Genomic DNA, 22,084 nt, shown 5'->3' with positions numbered 1-22,084 from the left:
ATTTATAAATCCAAATGAGAAAAATAAAATATCATAAGATACACAAAAATTCAAATAAACATTATAAAAGTCACATAACATAAAATTAATTAATTTTGATGAGAATCAGATACATTAGATCTAGGAAATTATCAATATATATGAATACTCCACATGCAACTGCGAATCACGATCCGCCGAGCTTTCTCAAACTGACTCAATAGTTCCCATGATCCACAACCCACTGCAGGGATTCATGATTGGACCACCAAAGTCAGCCAATAGACTAAGGGACGCAATCCCAGTTTATGGATTTCAGGTTCTCCTCTAGAGACAAAAAAATCATAGTCCTCCAGACCATGGTGCAACCATGACTCTATAGTGCATAGGGGTAATCTCTCGCAGATGTATACACTTCACCCTCACTAGCGAATCTCAAAATGGCTATCTATGTACATATCGTACGACGATATAACGATGAGGTTTTAGCCCTATATCTTAAAGCTATTCATCGCACACAATGGCTACATAGTCAATTGGCTCTCATCTGGGCATACTCCGACCTCATCAAGGGATAACCCACTAAACCATTCTCGATAAGTTTTGGGTTTTCCAAACCTCGACTGCCTTAATTCGTCGAGCTTAGTCCGAATATCAGCAAATAACATTTGCCTAGTATGGTCCATAAAAAGATCACACTCCTATTGAGTTTATGTTCCACTATATAAAATGTTCATACAAACTCTCATAGAGCCTTTAAATGTCACATAAATCCAACACTTCACTGTTTGAGGATGAGGGCGAGCATTTCCCCCTGAACATACGAGTGTGATTCCTCGAGCCATGGCATGGAATGCACCAATGGCTAGGCCCTCACCTTCGTCCACATAAGAGTAAAGGGGTAGACTGGGGGTGCTAAGGGAAATAGACAAGACATCCACCCCATCATGGATTGCAAGGTCAAAGGCCTTCAGTATGGCCGCAGCGGACCCGCCAAACGCTCATAAGACCTTGTACACAACAAGCCGAGCAAGTGGTGCTCCACTCCGGGCCACCCCAACCGCCAGCCCACGATACATAATGGATGCTACTGAAAAGCCCATTGCGGTGGAGGCACAGTGTGTGCCATGGCCATCAATGTCACGAGCAGATAACATCTCGGTAGGGTCAGCAGTGGACATGGGTTCTCCTAGCTCTGCTTCGAGCCCTTTGACGAACCAACGAGCACCGATGAGGTTGCAATTACAAATTAGATGAATTGAATTCATGGCTTGGTTGGCAGATTCCCTTCCATTGGCCTGGGATGGGACCCATGCCCTTGTCATTGACGCTCTCTCTGACTAAGGCAAGGCTCCTCGAACACAATTACATAATGGTGAAGGCTTCTGGAACATAACTACATAATGGTGAGTCCTTCAGTTAGGGGATGCAGTTTCTATAATGCCTAGGCGTTAGAGAAAATATAAAGCCTCACCTCAAAACTTTGTTCACAAAATACTTATGATGGCTCTAAAATCTATTTATAATTATTGATCGTAGAATTTAAAAAATGGTACATATCTCAAGGACCTATGAACACTTGAAAATGGAGGGTCTCGATGATGCGATACGATACATATTATTTTTAGGGCTTGAAACACTATAAATAGAAAAACTATTTACACTTTGGGATTATTATTATTATTATTATTTAAAATAGTACTTATGGAAAAAAACACATCTAAATCACATAAAAAATTTATATAATATTTTCACTTTTTATAACTTTTTTTATTTTTGATATGTACAAATACATAGGCATTATATAAAAAATTTATATAATATCTTCACTTTTTATTACTTTTTTATTTTTGATATGTACCATTTCTTTTTCGATCAAAACTGCATGGCTACGTCAAAAGGTTAGCTATACTAATTATGACTCAACACTACTAATGAACGGATCAATGGATCCACTTGAAAAAAATTCCTAATTTATGCACTTGGTTTCAAACGTGGAGCCACCCAAAGTCATCTTTCCCTTTCGTTCACACAAACAAAGGATCAGAAACACATACAATATTTCGTCACTACAAAAAAGGTAATGATAATCCCACCATTAACTACTTAATATAGTAGAAATGCATGACCTGTCGAGATATAATTTATAACTTCCTATCTTCATGCCTAGCAGGCAAAGATTTACCTATGTGGTCAAACAAAGGATCAGAAACACATACAATATTGCGTCACTACAAAAAAGGTAATGATAATCCCACCATTAACTACTTAATATAGTAGAAATGCATGACCTGTCGAGATATAATTTATAACTTCCTATCTTCATGCCTAGTAGGCAAAGATTTACCTATGTGGTCAGTGGAAAGATTGATTCATTATGACCGTCCATAAATTTTACCATTAAGTAATTTTTACAAATCGTTACTTTTTATTTTCATGGGGTTTGAGATGCCTTTAGCTCCGCTTATCGTAACGAGAGGCTCTAGCTAGACGAGCTGAGCCTCTTTGGCTCAACCCTGGTCGAATTGATAATCAAGTGAGGACCTTTGTCCCTAGCCCTGCCTAAATTGGACTGGGCTGATAGATCGGGCCAGCCCAACCCCGACACTATTTCAATGAAAAGCCAAAGTGGGCCTTTAGCACGTGGGAAGACATCTTGTTTGAATGAGAGGTGTAAGGTTTAGCCCCAAGAAGTTCGAGGAAAGTTTTTAACTATTTATCAAAATGCACTAGAAGTTGAACTATTCGGCATTTTACCTCACGTGTAAATTTTTTGTCTTAAAACCTATTTTGACGTATCATCTGATGGGCTACTTGAAATTTGATGAAGAGAATGCTGAACTATGTGTAACCAGATAAAAAAAATGGAGGTAAGCAGTTGAATAGTTCAAATTTTAAGTGTATTTTGATAAATTTATTCTATCTTCTTTTTCACTTTGGGGTTGGGGTGGGGGAGGAGAGGAGGGGGAATAATCATATTCCTATGTATTTTAGATACAGAAATCTTGTTGTTAATTTAGCTTATGACAGTTCGAATAGAACTAGCCGACCCTAAATACTTTGAAAAAGGCGTTAATGATAATGAGGATGACAATTGGAATAGAACCAATCTCTAGATGGAAAAAAACAAAATATCAAAATCATAGAGGATATTTTCGATTATTAGTTTTAAATATGATGATTAGAAGCTAAAAAATCTATGTATTGTAAATATATAAGGTCATTTTTAAAAAAAAAAAAATGAAAAAGAAAATATAAGGTCGTTCTTCCCCTTTATTTTAGAAGCAAGCAATAATAGGGTTACTAATGAAAAACAGGCCCTTTCATGATTACTTGGACAAGAACAAAAACTTCTAAACTTATGCTGATGGACATGAGCGTAAATAGTACATTTAACTGCGATTAAATGGTCATGTGTCAAGCAGGTCCTTTTATGAAACGCACTTTTGGCACTTTTAATTGAATAGGGTTTTGATGGTCAACACTATGTCTCACTCCCATTTCAGAATGCTGATTGGCCGAAAAGTAGGTAGGGTTTCTTTTTCTTTCTCTCTCCTCCCAAACATCAGAATGAAATGTAAAACATAATTTTTCCAAATAGATTTGTAAATCTTACGAAATTTTAGGAAATTAACAAAATAATCCCATTATATTTTTTATATTAATTTTTTTTAGTATTTTTATATATATTTTACAATCAAGTCTTAATTTTTTATTTTGTTTTTAATTTGTAAATTATTTCTAGCTTAGACATCCAATATCCGAACTACGGTATTTCTTCTTTGTTTTTTTTTTTTTTTTGAAAGATTGGTTTAGATGTTGGACATTCGATTCCACTCACCCACACCTTATAACTATGGACAAATGTCCGATCCAACCCATGCTAAAAAAAAAAAAACAGAAAAAAGAAAAAAAAAAGAAGCAGACATGTGGGAACTCAATCATTTTTCCTATTTTTAGTATAGGGCAAGCTTTCAATGCTTCTCCTACAACATAGAACTTATATACTTCCCTTTATCCAACCGTCCATTCTGAATGGAGGGCTAATATTGCCCTAATCACAATGTCACGTCTCTACACTATTTTATTTTTAATTTTTTTTATAAACTATTTTGATACCAAATTTTGTACATCTAATCCTCTATTAAACTCGAACTAGCGAAAAATATAAAAAAAATATTTCTTTATAATAAAATGACCAAAATACCCTTAAAAGTTTCAAGGGGTATTTTGATCATTATATTTTATCAAAAAAATATTTTTAATATTTTGTATATGTGCGCTCCAATGATAAGATGGCACGTAACAAATTTCATATTCATACAATTCGTATAAAAAAAAATTAAAAATAAAATACTTTGAGACGTCATATTTACGATCAAATGGTGAGTAGCTCTCTTGATCAAAATTGGACGGATGGATGGTTGGGGAAGCATAGATCTTCTATGCTATAGGCGAAGTATAGTAACATTTCCTTTTAGTATAACACTAGTTCTGATAGTGGATGTATGAACTTATGTTTTACTTGACTCTTTTTTTTTTTTTTTTTTTGACCAAAAGCATGTTAATATATTGGTCTAGACATCCAATATCCAAAATAGTTTTTTACTTGACTCAGTTCAGATATTGGATGTCCAAAATTGGGTTAATTTGACAATAAATAAGTAAAGAGGTCCTTCGGCTTAAAATATAAAATGTACATAACTCACCCTTTTCTAAATATCAATATCATACAGAATTTTTCAATATATCTTCCCCAAACTTGTGACTTTTCTAGTTCTTATTGGGTATATGAACTTTTACGGTAGGATTCAAGGGATTAGGCGCTTTCTCAGTAAGCACACGATGCATGGGCGTGTGAATGTCTTAATGCATTTTTTAATTAAGATGTAAAATATAATATCTTTTATTGAGGTTAGAGTTAGACCAATGGTTTAAAAACCGGATCGGTGACCCGGATCGGGCTTTTCAAAAACCAATCCGGATCGGCGAATCGGCGATCCAGATCGGAATCGGGTGAATCGGTCAGAATAAAGCTTCAAAAAAATCCGAAAAAATTATTAAAATTCATTATAAATATTGGTTTTTAGGAATTCAATAAAAAATGAGGGTACTCCATTAAGAATTTTCATGTTTTTGAATGAATATGCGAATATTGATATGTTCTTTCCCTGCATGAACCGCCATTCAGCATTTAATTTACAGTATTTCGTGCTCATCCCTACACTATTGCTGTTGGGACTCGATATGTGAATAATATGGCTGGGATAGGGTGGCCTCAGAATCATCATCTCTCTCGTTTTCTCTTTGAATAATATGGATTAAAAAAAAAAAAAAACAAATTTTCAAAAAAATCTATCATGGATTAAAAAAAAAATCACAAATTTTCAAAAAATTCTATCATGGATTACAAAAAAAAATTCGATCATGGATTAAACAAAAAAAATCACAAATTTTCAAAAAATTCAATCATGGATTACATAAAATTCGATCATGGATTACATAAAATTCGATCATGGATTACATAAAATTCGATCATGGATTACAAAAAAAAACAAACAAAAAAAACAAAAAATTCAATCGTGGATTACAAAAAAAGAAAAAAATAGTTCGATCATGGATTACAAAAAATTCAATCATGGATTACAAAAAACTCTATCATGGGTTACAAAAAAAGCAAAAAACAAAAAATTCAATCATGGATTAAAAAAAAACAAACAAACATTTCAATCATGGATTACAGAAAAAAAAAAAACATTTCGATCATATATTACAAAGCATTCGATCATGGATTACAAAAAATTCTATCATGGGTTACAAAAAAAAAAAAAAAAACAAAAAAATCGATCATGGATTACAAGAAAAGAAAACAAACATTTCGATCATGGATTACAAAAAATTCTATTATGGGTTACAAAAAACCAAAAAATTCGATCATGGATTACAAAAAAAATCTATCATGGATTACCCAAAAAAAAAAAAAAAAAAAAAAAAAAAAAAAAAAAAAAAAAAAAAAAAAAAAAAAAAAAAAAAAATCCGTACGGAATCGCCGATTCACTGTTCGGACTCGCCGATTCCGTACAGTGAATCGGCGATTCACTGTACAGAATCGTCCGGTTCTCTCTAGAACCGGACGATTTCCGATTTTTGGGCGATCCGGTTCCATTTTCACTATTTCCGAGTCGAACCGGGCGAGTCTGGTTCGACTCGGCGTTTTTTAAAACGCTGGGTTAGACTATTCTTCTCTAATCGTAGGGTGACATATTAATAATATGGGTGCGGTTTAGGATACAACCTTTAAACGATCCAATTAAGGTGCAACCTTAAAATTTTATCATTAATTTTGTTATAAAAAATTCTTAGTATTATCTTAAAATTTATTTTCATACCTAATTAGAAAATTTTAAATTTCAAAAATGGTTAAAATCAAGTAGATCTATAAATATATGAAAATTTTGAAAATGGATGGTCTAAATAATGTGTTGTAAGATGCACTATTTTTGAGACTCAAAAACTTTTTTTTTTTTTAATATTCATACATCTCAATATCGAGATGATCGATTAGAGGGTCTTTTCAACATTAAAACAACATTTCCGATAGATTTTTGAGGTGCATCTGTTATTCTACATTTTATGGTTGCAACCTTATACAAACTTTTCCCTATTAATATTAACTAATACTAATGAAAAAAGATGTGAAAATTAAAAATAATTAAGGGAAATTTTGGGATAGGCACAAAAGACGTTCTTTAAAGGGTAAAGTTCACAAGTCAAAGTCTATCCTTGTGCTTGAAAATAGATATTGACCTAAGTTTTTTTAATGAGTAATACCCACACTTATACCATTTCTTTTTTTGGGTGCAATAAATTTATTTTCATTTACTCTTATAAGAAAAATTTCTAAAATATTTTGTTCTATTTTTGGAATTGAAAAATAGAAATGATTTGTATGTGTCAATCTTAAACTTAAACTATATATTGAGGCGCAATTCAAAAACTCATAGGAAAGTGAATATAAGAAGAAGGATTTTAAGTCTTAAACCTACCACATCTTGTAACTCACCCAATTTTGAGATGGATTAAGAACTTTTGAATCATTGATTTAATTCCCAACTTATCGACGCCCAGAAAAAAAGAAAAAAAGAAGAAGAAACACATGCCTGTGTGAAGGACGCCTATGACAATCCCGTCACCGCAGTTGGCCTTACGAAGAAGGGTTGATAGTAACTTGGGGTTGAGACCAAGGAAATCCCAGCTCCTAGTTGTGTGTAGCTCGTACATGTGGTTTCGCATCACATGTACCATGTCAATAATAATAATAATAATAATAATAATAAATAGAGTCAAAAGAATTTATGCTCCTTGGGCTTTATATCCATAATTTATAAACTTATTATTGTTGGTTTATGTTCCTAAGAGTGAAACCAGTGTTAAAAAATTGAGTCAGCCAAAGTATTCGAGACCTAGTCGAGACGAGTTATATCTAAAGGTTAAGCATATTGTATACAACTAACTCGCCTCTGCCATGCTTGGTCCATGGCGGAGGCCGAGTTACTCGGATGAGGCCGAGTTGCCTCGTCCAAGTTTTAAAACTATGAGTGAAACATAAAGTAATGCTATAAGAACTGATAAATTTCGTTTTCTCCTACAATCCTAAATAAATTATTTCTTCACTTATTTACCTGAAAGGATCTTTGCTTGATTTTTTGTTAGCCTTGCAGCAAAGCCTGAAACGCCATGTATGTACCTATACACCATTGACTTCCGAGCTGCTTCTTCACTGCAAAAATATTAAGCGGAAACAGCTTTTACATGGAAATATTATCAAGCTAAATTCCGTGTTCATTCAAAGTTCGATTCCTACCCCTGAACTACAAAAAGGAAAAGATAAAAAGAAAATTTTGGGCAAATGCAAAGTCGGCAAGCTGAAGACGCACCTGCCGAGCAGTGTCGTGAGTACGTCAAGGTGCAACTTCCGGACAACATCGGGATCTTCATGGCGCTTCTCTCCCATGTGTTGAATTATTAGGAAAGAGATGAACCCCTCTGTGAGGATTACTGGCGGTGTCGCTAGACTTGGGAGTACAGAGTGGAAGATCTTCCTGAACAATGAGAACTCTCTGTGTATTACCTCTCCATGGCCATGAAAGGCCTAGTTATAGAGGATGGAGGAGGCCGTTCTCCAATATTCGACTTTCTCCTTAAAACTTTGAGAAACGTGATGCTGTAATTCTAGGATGTGGGTGGCTATTTTCTACCCGTTAAATAATGGTACTTTCTCTCTCTAAGAAGCCTTCCAGTTTTAGTGATAAACATTAAATTATAAGGAAGAGAAAAATGACATGTTTAAAGGCTCCATAGCCACACACACGTACCAACATCTCCCACTTGACCATGAAGGCTAGATATATTGAAATATCATAAAGTCTTTACCACTTAATGAGTTTAATATTTATGAGCATATCTTTGTCATGAGGCTTTTCATGCTAGTGCGGCTATATATCTCATAACAAAAAAATATCCAAAGTCATGTCATGGGTTTTTCAAGCTAATACGGCTTTTCCTCTCATGATCAAGACATCAAAAATATCCCATTTGGGAGTTCATGACTTAAATATTTCTAAGTCTCATCAAAGCTAGATGCTTTGATAATATTTCTTCACTTAATCCATTTATCAAATGGTCTGCAATCATATCTGAAGATGGCAAATAACTTACAGTTATTTTATTCTTTTCAATAATATCATAAATGTAATGATAATGAATTTTAATGTGCTTACCCTTGGAACTATAAGCTCCATTTCTAATTGATGAAATAACAACTTGATTATCACAAAAAATTTTAACAGGCTCGTCGGTTATATCTAGCTTCAAATCATTTATGAAACGTTTAATCTTAGACGATATAAGTTGTAGTAATGCTACAAGCAATATACTCATTTTCCATAGTATACCTAGCTATACAACCTTGTTTCTTGTTAGATCAAGAAACACATCCACCTCTAAAGAGGAATACAAATCCTGATGTTGATTTTTTATCATCTTGGTCTCCTACAAAATCTGCATCAGAGTACACAGTAACCTCTAAATTGTCAGCTTGGAAGCACAACTTGTAATTTTTAGTTTCCGAATATATCTGAGTATCTTTTTTTACGGCTTGCCAATGAGTCATCCTAAAATTACTTTGAAATCTACTTACAAGACCATACACATGACTCAAATCAGATCTTGTATACAACATGACATAATTTGTGCATCCTACAACTTGAGCATATGGAATTCTTTCATTCAGTTTTATCATTATTAATAAACACATTTTCTTTGATAATTTCAAGCGTTTACAAACGGGTGTATCTATGAGCTTACAATTTTCCATCTTAAATATCTTTAAACTACTTTCTAAATAATTTTCTTGTGATAAATATAGAAGTCTCGAACTTCTATCTCTTGTTATTTTAATGTCCAATACATATGAGGCTTCTCCCATATCTTTCATCTCAAAGTAGGAACTTAACTGTGATTTTGTATAGTCAATCATGCCAATATCATTACCGGCTATCATGATATCATCTACATATAGTGACAATATAACAAAATTGCCCTCATTATTCCAAACATGTACACAATAGTCTAACATATTGGCTATATAACCAATTTCAGTGATTGCATTATGAAAAGTAAAGTACCATTACTTAGAAGACTGTTTTAGACCATAGAAAGATTTATTAAGTTTATATATTTTGTCTTCTTGGTTTTTAATTACATATCATTCTGGTTGTTTCATGTATATATGTTCTTTTAATTATCTATTTAAGAAAGCTATTTTGACATCTATCTGAAATAATTCTATATCATAATATGCAACTAATGCTAGAATTATTCTAATATATGAAAATTTTGCTACTGGAGAAGAAGATTCTTCATAATCTATGCCTTCCCTTTGGGTAAATCTTTTAGCTATCAACATAGCTTTATATTTATCAATGAATCCATTTGCATTCAGCTTTTTCTATAGGACCCATTTGCAACCAATGACTTTTCTATCTTTCGGGAGGTCAACCAACTTCCAAAGTTGATTTCTTTCAATAGAATCAAATTCATCATCCATAGCTTAAGTCCACTCAGCTGAGTCATGTGAGCTTATAGCTTCACTGTATCTTCGAGGTTCATCTATTATATCTTCACTCAATGAAGAATAATTATCTTAATTCATAAATATATAAAATTTTTCTAAAGTCGTAGGTGGGACTCTAGTTCTTTTACGTCTGTCTGGTATATTTGATTCAATTGAATCATTCTCACCAAATATAGAGGGAGTTTGAGAAATAGGGTCTTTCAGACCCTTATCTTTATTAATTTCATGTAAGTCAACATGCTAATCTAAAATATTTTCATCATCTATATTTTTTAAGAAATGAGCATCACGACTCTCTACTAACTATCTAGTATCATGAATATAGAATCTATACCCTATAGAATTTTCTGAATAACCTATAAAAGAACATTTTATAGTTTTACTTTATAATTTATCTCTATTTGTAGTGGTGTAAGTACATGTACCCAAGAACCCCAAACTTTCAAGATAGTAAGGTCAAGTTTCCTATCTGTCCATAATTCATATGGGGTCAAATCTATAGATTTTGTGAGAACACGATTAATAATATACATTGCAGTGTTGAAAGCCACACCCCAAAAATGAGATAATAAATTTGAATGGTTCATTATGGATATAACCATGTCTATTAGAGTTCTATTTCTCCTTTCAGCTACAAACATAGTTGTTTGGTGAATTATATCATGCTTTTTACAAAATTCGATAAATAAGGTAGAGCAATATTCACCTCCCTTATCTGTTCAAAGAATTTTAATATGTCTACCTAACTGATTTTTTACCTCAGCTTTATATTATTTAAATGTGTCTAATGCATATGATTTTTTACTAATTAGGTATACATATCCATAACGTGAATAATCGTCTATAAATGTTATGAAATATTCCATACCTCTATGTGTTTTTATATTTAATGGGCCACATATTTCAGAGTGAACAATACTAAGTAGTTCATTAGACCTTTTCCCTTTAGGGAAAGGTTTCTTAGTTATTTTTTCAGAAACATATGACTCGCATGTTTTGAACTCAATATCTCCTAAATTGGAGAGCAAGCCTCTTTTAACCGTTTAATTTACTTTTCTTTATTTATATACCCTAATCTTAAGTGCCACAAAAATAGATTATCCATACATACATAAGCATCAAAAGAGGCATCAAAATAACCAGAAAATGATGAACTTTCATTTATATTCAGTTGGTACAAATTGTCAACTTTAGTACCATACACCAATGCTCTAGAATGCTTTCCAATGGTAACCTGACCAGACTTGAACCTTATTTCATACTTTTGTCGTCTAGCCTAGGGACATAAATCAAATTGCGTCTTATATTGGACGCATACAATGTATCAGTCAATAAGAGATTTGTTCTTCCTGGTAAACACAGCTTGAAAGTACCGACACCTAGTACATCACAGTAGGTATCATTTTCTATGTAAATCCGCCGGTTACCGGCTGCAATCTCCTTCAATTATGTGAAGCCATCCTTAGTCCTCGAGACATGTCGGGTGGAAGTTGAGTCGACCCACTAATTTCTCAAGTCATTGTCAGTAACTATTGATTCTAGGACTACACAGATCAAGTCCTTTCTTTTATTTTGATTATTTCGAGTAGAGTTGTTATTCTGGCTCCTATTTTTATTTTTCTGCTTAGGACAATTAAACTTGATGTGTCCAATTTTCTTACAATAAAAACAGATCTTCTCAACCTTGTTCTTTTTATTTTTTAAAAATTCTCTCATTTTCCTTATACCTATTATTTTTCTTACTATTGAAAGGTTTCTTGGGGATCCAAGAAGATGAACTTTAGGCAAAGTGGAGCTCATTTGACTTCTTCTTCATTCTTTTCTCAACTTCAATACTGAGATGCATGAGAATATTTAACATGCTTATCCCTAGTGCAGAATGGTTCAATGCAATTACAACATACTCCCAAGAAGGTGGGAGACTGTTAAGGACAATGGACACTTACATGCGGTCGGGGATTGGATTCCCAGCTGCAGCAATGTCTTTTGCAAACACCGTCATTTTATTGACATGCTCGGTCACTGAGTCCGATTCTTTCATTCTGCAATAATTGTATTTTTCTAACAACAATTGTACATGGGTCTCAGAAGTGGTCCCAAACTTTTCAGATAGAGCACCCATCATACTTTGAGCCGTGATGTGATCCTCAAATACTCTAATTAAATCATTTTCCATAAAGCTCAACATGGTAGCCTTAGCTACTTTGTCATCTTCTAGCCATTTTTTAAGTCGCCTTCTGTCTTGACCATTGGCATTAGACTCTAAAACTGGTAGTTCTGTTTCTAGGACATAATCTACCCTATCTTGGAAAAGATTATATCAAATTGTTCTTTTCCATATAGAAAAATTTGTCCCATTGAGTTTTTCAAGTCTGGATAGTTCTGACATGACTAGCTTGAATGTCATTTTAAATTTTTAGATAATACCTTAAAAGTTAAAATAATTTAATTATGTTTAAGAAAGGGTTGTCCGCTAGCTAAATCAATAGATTTGCCGACTCTCAATGAGCTGCAACCTCAAAGAAAAATTTTCTCGAATAGTTTATGTTCGCATTGCTGTGATACAACAAAAAATCAATAAAGTAAGGCAACCACTACTTTATGTCAAATCTTGCATAAAAATTTAATTTCATAAATATGTTAATATATCTTAGCACAAGAGAGAGCGAGTTTGCAATGATATTTGATATTTTTAACAAAATATATGGCATAACATAATTACAAAAATTGAATTCACAAAATAAAGATCATGAAATTTTCTTACTTAAAAAAAAAGGACAAAGCATAGGATAATTATGCAATGTAATGATAATTATTATGCAAATAAAATATGTAGAAAATCTCCAAATTATAAGCTAAAAAATAAAAATGCATGCAATTGATATAACAACCTTTACTTGAATAGTTATTGTGTGCCAACAATTTTCAATAATCTAATAAAATTATGCACTAATTTTCAGCAATAAAATATGGAAGAAAGAAAGGTGCAAGCCAACTTATTTTTAGAAATTATGTGTCTCTTTGTCTCTCTCTCTCTAAAATTACAGCAGTAACTCTATATCTTTCTCTCTTTAAAATTAAGCAATAAATTTGATCTTTAATTTAATTTAATTTAATTTTATTATTATAATAGTAAAAAATTAGATAGAGAATTACCACTTCACTTTGGCCAAGTGGTTAAGGTGCGTGGTTGCTATGTGCACGGGGTTTCCAAAAAAAAAAAGCGCGAACTCTTTTTGAGTTAAAGAAGAGCAAAGAAAAAGGGCTTGAAATTCATTGAAACTTAATAAATTTCATTGTGATATTCAATAGCAAAGAAAACGTCGGAAAAAGATAAACTTTGGTTGTGAGATGGAGGTATCAGCAAAAAAAAAACCGTGGTTATTTCAAAAAATAAATTTAACTGAAATTTCAGTGAATTTTACTATATTAGAGAGAGAGTAAATAATGAAGCTAAGACAAAAACAAGCAAAGGGAACAAATGATTATAACGAGTTAACCTAGTATAATAGATAAACATAAATTAATAGATTTAATCGTGTGAATAACAACTTGCAATCTTCTAAGCGTAAAATGGCATATGGAGATAACAATGGATTTGTGAGGTTGTTTTAAGATAACAATGAGATGAAAATTGAATGATGATACGATCCTCCTACTCTTAGGCTACCAGCGAGATAATGAAATAAATAAATAAATAAATATATATATATATATATATATATATATATATAGAACTTCACATATCTTAGAGATGAAAAATTTCAACAGAGTAAATAGAGAATTGATATCGAGAAAAAAAAAAAATTAAGAGACATATTGTTCAATAAAATACAAACTCACAAAGAACCAAATAATTGATTTCGACCCTAAGCCTACCTCACTTCTGCTACTGAAGTTCTGATACCAATGTTGAATTATTAGGGAATAGATGAACCCCTCTCCCAGGATTACTGGCGGTGTCGCTAGACTTGGGATCGCATAGTAGAGGATTTTCCTAAACAATGAGAGCTCTCTGTGTATTACCTCTCCATGGCGATGAAAGGCCTAGTTATAGAGGATGGAGGAGGTCGTTCTCTAATGTTCGACTTTCTTCTTAAAAGTCTTAGGATGTGGGTGATTATTTTCTATCTGTTAGATAACAGTACTTTCTTTCTCTAAGAAGCGTCCATGTTTTAATAATAAGCATTAAATCATAAGAGAAAAAAAATGATACGTTTAAAGGCCCCACAGACACACACGTACCAACACTATGTAGACAATGTGTACCTGAAAGCTGTAACACCGTCTGTAATTACGTAGCTGTGTTTAGCTAAACTTAATCCTCAGTAAGGAAAATTTGTAAAGGGATTCTTGAAGCAAGCCATTTCTCTATGTTGTCTAACCAGATTAGTGGCGGATTCATATCTCTGGTTATGAATTGAAATTGGACCGCCCATTGTGTATCTTGCGGTTCTCCAAATTAAAAGCCATGTGTGCTTGTTTGTGTACGTGTTCATATGATCGTGATCGATCAGAACTGTAAATAATTTCTTTTCAAAGAAACATATTTTTTTAAAAAATAAGAGTTGTTTCTACAAAATTGAAAATCATAAGTCTGCAACAATGGGGGGTTCAAGTTGATAGCTCGTGTTGAAGGCACCCAAATTGCAAGCATGAGGTTGTGGGATCTTCAGACCCAGCCAAACTACCGAAACTGATAAATAGAAAGGACTATGATCCTTATGTATAATCCTTAATCGGAAAATGAAATTACAGTCCATAAATAAGTAAATAAATAAGAAAATCGAGAGTTATGAATAGAAATAATAGAACATGGAATGGAAAAAGTTATTAAACCAAGAGTCATTGTAAGGATAATGCTCACATTGCTTGCTGCTCCCACACACTTCAGAACCTGTGGTACAAGTAGGGAGAGAAATAGAAGTTGAAGGAATCCCATCTGATGTGCGTGTGCGCGTGCGCGTGCGTGTTCATTCGCTTGTTATACAAGAGAGGAAGTTGCAGCAATCCATTTATAGGCCACAGATATTGATAATAGAGTTATAAATAATCAATAATATATGTCAAGCTTGAGCAGGTGATTAGGAAGAGGAAAGAGACATTTTCAAAGTTCTTGTTTTATTATTGATCTTTTTTTTTCTTGGACGACTTAGTGGGAAAGCCTCTCCAAAGTTCAAAGTTCAAACCAAGAAAAGAGAGCATGAATATTCTTTCTTTTGTGGTTGGGGGAGGTTGGGCTTTACAAAAAGTTGACAAAATAATCCTCATTTTCACTGATACTTCTACATGTATCCTACTAACACTGTGGTATTGGTACATGTGATCTACACCATCTGAGCTCAGCAATGGACGGTGGAGATGATCGCTTCCAGACCCTGTAATTTTCGGCTCACATGAACGCGCGCATTGTTATTGCCGTCCATCTGTAAGCATTAATGTTGGATCAGACATGACATCACATCGCTAGTATTCTTCGCTTATCTTTTTCTGTAAACAACTAAAATAAGGGAAATGTTTCTATGAGGCCCCAACAACATATAAGTTATATGCGACTCAACTTCTTAGCCGTTCGATTCGGCTACGATTGTTCATACCCCAATGTCACGCTAAACGCTTTTTTATTTTTCATTTTTTTTTACAAAATATTTTTGGATGGAATTTTCGGTGTCCCATCACAAAATGGCAACCTGGGAAAAATAAAAAATAAATATTTTTTATATAACAAAATAACCAAAATGCCATTTCAATTTTTAGGGGTATTCAGGTAATTATTCATCATCAGAAATATTTTACTATTATTTTTATCACATGCACCCCTTTCAGATCTATGCATGCCCCAAATTTGCTTTAAAATACTATATAGAATAGAAATTAAAAATATAAAACTATGAGCCATCCGAACAAGATTTGATGGTTAACAACCAATTTGTGACATTGTGACTCAAGCCATTTTAGCCATCTACTTAGATATGAGGACTAAGCCTAGGGGTCACATGTACTATATAAGTGGGTGGGGTCACATAGAAAGCCTTCCCGTACAATAATGGCTTTTTGTTAGTATTTTTTTTGTACTAATGAAGAGTATAAATATCAAATTCGCTTCGCTTCGGCCGAAGAGGCCGAAGCCTTCGGTTTGCAAGCACAAACCAAAGCGAAGAGAAGTAATGTGCTACCACTTTGGCTAGATTCAGGTTGCTTCGGTCAGCTTCGGGTCTCATTGGGTCTACTTCGTCCGAAGCTTCGGGCTGCTTCGGTAAAAAAGAAATACATATATAAAAGTATTTTTTTAATTCTTTTATTTAAATTTTTTCCATTACTTATATATATATATATTTAAAAAAAAAAAGTCTGAAAGCTTCTCCCGAATCGGTTGAAGCACCGAAATTGCTTTATTTTTCTTACCAAACCAAAAAAGACTCTGAAGCGAATATGACAACATTGCTATAAATATAGCTCTATTCTACCCTTTTGAAAGCGTTTTTCTCTTACTCAAATTTCCTACAATAACTACTTTCTCTATTTGAAAATCAATTTCCAATAATAACTATAAAGTTAAAATTTTGTTATTTTTAATTTTAAATAGGTGACTCATAGAGATTTTGTATTTTCAAGTATCCCCAACGGCTAGTTTCCTAGTACAACGTTATGCATAGTAATTTTAATCCGTATTGTGCAAATACTGTCTTGAGACACTAATCCTTTAGCGATTTTTAAACCTCAACAACTTGGACGCGTCTTAGTTACAGGAGACCATTCAAAAGAAAAAGAGAAAAAACCGAAAACAAGTGATTGGATCACACGTGCAAAGAAAAAGCATAGAAAATGAGTATTTAGACATGTTCATAAGAAGGAAATTTATTCTTTGCAACCAATAATTGGTAGTTAATTTATAATAAAATGATGGATGCTTATTTATCCTAGGGGCTTTCATTGGTCCCTACAAAATTTCTTTTTCTTTAATAAATGATTTTAATATTTAATCATTGTCAAATTGCTTAATACTAATGCAAAGTTGAAACTAGCTATAATATATTAGAAAAAAGTTTATATAAGGATGCAACCTTATAATGTACAACTACGGATGCACCTCAAAAATCCATCAAAAAAGTTAGTTGTAATGTTGAACCCTTTGATTGATCATCTCGACATTGAGATGTATGACCATGAAAAATAAAAAGATTTTAAGTCTCATTTTACAATATATTATTTATACCGTCCATTTTCATGATTTTCATATATTTATAGATCTACTTGATGTTAACTATTTTTTAAATTTAAAATTTTATAATTAGATATAAAAATATAGTTTTAGATAATCTTAAGAACATTTTACATCAAAATTATATACCATGGCAAAATTTGAAGGTGCACCTTGCCTCTACACCTACGGATGCATCCGTATGCCAACTGCACCCGATATATTAATCCTTATATGTTAACTTCCCCAAACATTTTGTAGAATCATTCTAAAGGCAATTTGTGTCCACTGATATTAAAATTTTCATTAAATGGTGGGTGAAGTTGCCTTTTCGATGTCTATGGGAGTTTAAGCTGAAAGGCCCAGGACAACCAACTGTTACTTGTTCTGAAAATAGGGCCTAGACTTTGATCTTGCATGAGCATACTTTTCATTTGTTCCCTCCTCTCAAAAATTTATTGAGGAAGATATTTTGGGTATGCAATTTTAGGATCTATTTAAGAATTACATGTTATAAAAATATTTACGTACGGACCCTAAACTTTTAGGTAAAATATGAATATATGTAAAAATAACAAAGGTCGGTCAACCCAATTTTTTTTTTTTTTCAAAATTGCCCATTGGTTAATCCGAATTTTGATACATTTTTTATTTAGTTTTTTTTTTTGGTTTTTTCGTTAGTTAGGCAATGCTTTAAAGCTTGGGGTAGTGCCCTACTAATGGAAAAACTAAAAAAAAAATTAAAATAGTCAAAATTCAAGTTGACCAAGAGGAAGTTTGGAAAATTAAAAAAAAAATACAAGTTGACCGACTTTCTTTATAATTTTTAGATATAAATGGAGCATTTGGTATTTTAACTAAAATTTTAGGATCCGTACGTAAATCACTCTTATAAATATGACACATAGACTGTGCTCTTGCTTGTGCAGTTACATATTTCAAACCCACAGTAACCATCATGGTCTGCATATGCCTAGGTAGTATGGCTTACCTATTGGATGTAGTCCATACCCCTATCTGTCGGGGTGAGAGCCATCTTGTCACGTCAACCAAGCCACGCTAGGGTTTGCCATATCCATCTTCCTACATCATTTTGTCCAAGTCTTGCACCAAGTCACAAACATTTTTTAAGGACGTGGTTAGCAGCCGACTTGTATATTGTATAAATACGGGCTTGGCAATAAAAATATTTTTTAAATATAATTTGATCCTAAATTTTTTAGAATATATAATTTTTAACATGGTGATCATGAATATAAAACAAAAATACAAATGAAAACTAAAAATAATAATTATATTAAGAAAATATTTGAACTGTTAGTTACAATTGTTTCTAGATGGACCACCTATTTGCATCCATTTCTGGACCGCATATTGTAAAATGCGGTCCAGCCCGCATGAAACAATTGCTTCTTTTTTTTTAAATGGGCAAGCTTTCTATGCTTCCCCTACAACATATAAAACTTATATATTTCCCCTTATCCAACCGTCCATTCTGAATGCAGGGCTAAGATTGCCCCAATCACAATGGCACGTCTCTGCACTATTTTATTTTTAATTTTTTTTTTATATAGACTATTTTGATATCAAATTTTGTACGTCCAATCCTCTATTAAACTCACACTAGCGAAAAATATAAAAAAATATTTTCAATAAAATAAAATAACCAAAATACTTTTGGAATATTCAAGGGGTATTTTGATCATTATATTTTATCAAAAAATTATTTTTAATATTTTTTATAGGTGCGCCCCAATGAGAAGATGACACGAACTAAATTTCATATCCATAAAATTTGTATAAAAAAACTAAAAATAAAATACTTTGAAGCGTCAGATCTAAGATCAGGTGGTGAGTGGCTCTCTTGGTCAAAATTACATAGCTGGATGTTAGGGGAAGCATAGATCTTCTTTGCTGTAGAAAAAATATAGAAACCTTTCCCTTTTTAAATTAGCCAGCATAACCTGGCCTAGCCTAGTTAGGCCATGCTACAAGTCAGAATTTGTGGCCCTAGCAGGCTTATGGAGAGTTTAGGTCGTTTTAAATAAGAAAAAGGGTTTTTATAGAGACGAGGCTCTAAATGGTTTGTATGCACTCTTTGTGGCTATAAAAGGAGAAGAAAGAAAAGGGGATTTTTCATTACTGATATGCTAGAAATGATGGAGAGAGAGAGAGATGAGGGTTTTATGAGGGAAGGAGAAAAAGGGCAATTAATACAAATGGTTCTCCAAAGAAACCTAAGAACGGCTCGACTTAATAGGCTCCCAAATTTTATTTTTTTGCCTAATGGACTGTTCAAAATTACCATACACCCCAATATGGCGTATTTATTAGAATATTTGATGAACTTCTTTTAGCGGGTAAAACTAAAAAAAACCCGCTGGTCTAACTTGCCAAACATTGTTTGGACTAGTTTCGATCAAACTATATTTTCACCTTGGACTGAAATGGCTATTTGTTGATGATTTGACCGGTTAGACCGCTATTTAGGTCCAATCTTGATAACTATGATTTGGATTCTGGACTCAGTGTTGTTTTGAGTCCAAGCACTATTTTGAGACTCAGCCAAGTAACTTGGCCTCACCCTATGGAAAAGACGAATTTGTCCCAAGTACATTATACATAAGTTATTAATATGGTATATATGATAATGTTGCCGATTTTTAACATAAACATTCAATTAACGCACTGGTATGTATGCATTCTCATGGTCCAGGACTTACTTTTTTTAATGATCTGCTTTCCTTTGGTTTAAAAAGGAGTTAAAATTTTTTTTTAGGAAGAGGATTCAAACATAAGACCCCTTACAAAAAGGGTATTACAAGAGTTTACCACTTTAACCAGCATACCATTGGAATTTATTTACAACCTAAAACATATATCTATTACTCTAGTACCTAAAAACAAAAAAAAACCAAAATACCATTGGAATTTCTTTACAACCTAAAACATATATCTATTACTCCAGTACCTAAAAACAAAAAAAAACAAAATTGAAAATGAGCATATTGAATATTCAAATCCAAATCATCTTGCATGAACCCTGAGAGTGGTGGACCTAACCATCAAGTCATTTAAAGCTCAATGTTATAAAATTGAAAGTTATAACATATATAAATTAATTTGTCCGTTGATTTTTTTTTTTTTTTAACTCGAACTATACTCAAGAGAGTTACTCTGACCTGCCCAAGTAACTCTGTTCAAACAAGGGCTGAGTACCTTTGCCGAGTCAATTTTATGAAATCGAATCCAAGTCATCTATCCATAGTTGACTAAGTTAGCCATAGACTTGGCGAGTTTTTATGTTGCGAACCCTAAAATATAAAAATTGGCAGTGTTTGCCCAGTTTCTACTGAGAAGCGGCACTTTTTTCGAGTTTGAGTAACTCGTGAGAGTCAGAGTAAACTGACTCGAGTAGAACATCGACTGGAGGAACGATGTTGCTAGCTAAACACTTGAACCCTCTCAAGCTCCAATGCACATTACTCCGTTGAGCTGGCGCGTATTACATACATAGCTGAGTGCATATGAAAGAGAAAGATAATTGCTCAAGGAGTGAGAAATAATTCCTCTATTTTTTTTTTAAATGTATATTCCTCTCTCCCGGTTTTTTTTTTTTTTGGGTAACAACGTTAAACTTAGCATAAGGCCTTTTTTCTATGTTCTTATTTCTATATTGCTCTCTCCCGTTCTTTTTTATTTTTGGTATGTGCTATTATTTCAACGTGGCACCTAAAAAAAATTTTAAAATATTTTTGATAACATTCAAGGACCAAAATAACCAAAAAAAACTTTCAGGGATATTTTGGATATTTTATTTTACTGGGAATATTATTTTTTATATTTTTTATAGGTGTGAGTTTAAGATCAGAGTGGATGCTCAAATTTCGTATCAAAATATTTTGAAGAAAAAAATTGCGTGATGTTGTGATTGGGGCCATCTCAGCCGTGTATTCAAGGTGGACGGTAGGATAGGGAGAAGTATATATGTTTTATATAGTAAGGGAAATATAGAAAGCTTGTGTGTGATTACCAAAATATTTTTAAATATTTTAGAGGCATTTTGTTATTTATTATGTTAAACAATTTGTTTGATATTTTTATAGGTGTACGATAAAACTAAAAAGTAAAAAGTATTTTATGCTCTCTAAACGTGGGATTGAAATGTAGAAAGTATAATATTAGGCCATTTTGAAATTTAAAAAATAAAATTTCTCTATAAATTTCCTTCTAAATTATCTCCATTATTTTTGCAAAAATGATGAGAATGCCTAAGATTGGAAATCATTTTATTTAAGAGCAAAAAAATAAGGATTTAATGGAGAGAAGCAGTATAAAAATTTGACAAATACCATATTTATCTGAAATGACCAAATTACCCTTGCATTTCATTGTAATTGTAACTATCTAGTATATATTACGATAATACCCCTGATATTTTTTTATGTCGCCAAATTAACCTTACCAACCCATTTCGTATGCAGCTTCACGCATATTTGACATAGGACGATAACGCCCTTGACATTTTTCTTAAAATACCAACTTAGCATTGTGAATTCGATGCCCTCTCTCCAACAATTTAGATATCTTCTATTTATTTTCATCGATGTTTTAGAAGCCGGTGACTGGGAATTAGTTGGGCCGATTCGGATTCCCTAAGTATTGGAAACCCACCAGTTTTTAATTTATTTTTAATTTTTTATTCTTTAATACTTTTAATCTTTCTACCTGTTGATCCAGATTTGATCTCTAGAGGGGCATCCGAGTCC

General features: G+C 32.8%; 1 long non-coding RNA gene across 2 annotated transcripts; it reads right to left on the bottom strand.

Moving 5' to 3' along the window:
* Positions 1–657: 657 nt before the first annotated feature.
* On the bottom strand, positions 658–15,147 carry LOC148781779 (uncharacterized). 2 transcript variants are annotated; one of them, XR_016058547.1, is made up of 4 exons: positions 14,982–15,089; positions 7,917–8,081; positions 7,662–7,759; positions 658–1,364 (listed from the first exon to the last, which is right to left on the bottom strand). It is a non-coding gene; the product is annotated as an uncharacterized LOC148781779 (long non-coding RNA). The 2 variants fall into 2 exon arrangements; XR_016058546.1 differs by lacking the exon at positions 658–1,364 and having other exon boundaries at positions 6,969–7,759; positions 14,982–15,147.
* Positions 15,148–22,084: the final 6,937 nt, after the last annotated feature.

This window comes from Amborella trichopoda, chromosome 6 (assembly GCF_054954075.1).
Source record: "Amborella trichopoda isolate Santa Cruz 75 chromosome 6, AtrichopodaSantaCruz75HAP2 v2.0, whole genome shotgun sequence".
Classification (NCBI taxonomy): domain Eukaryota; kingdom Viridiplantae; phylum Streptophyta; class Magnoliopsida; order Amborellales; family Amborellaceae; genus Amborella; species Amborella trichopoda.
This window is presented reverse-complemented; position numbering and strand designations above follow the sequence as displayed.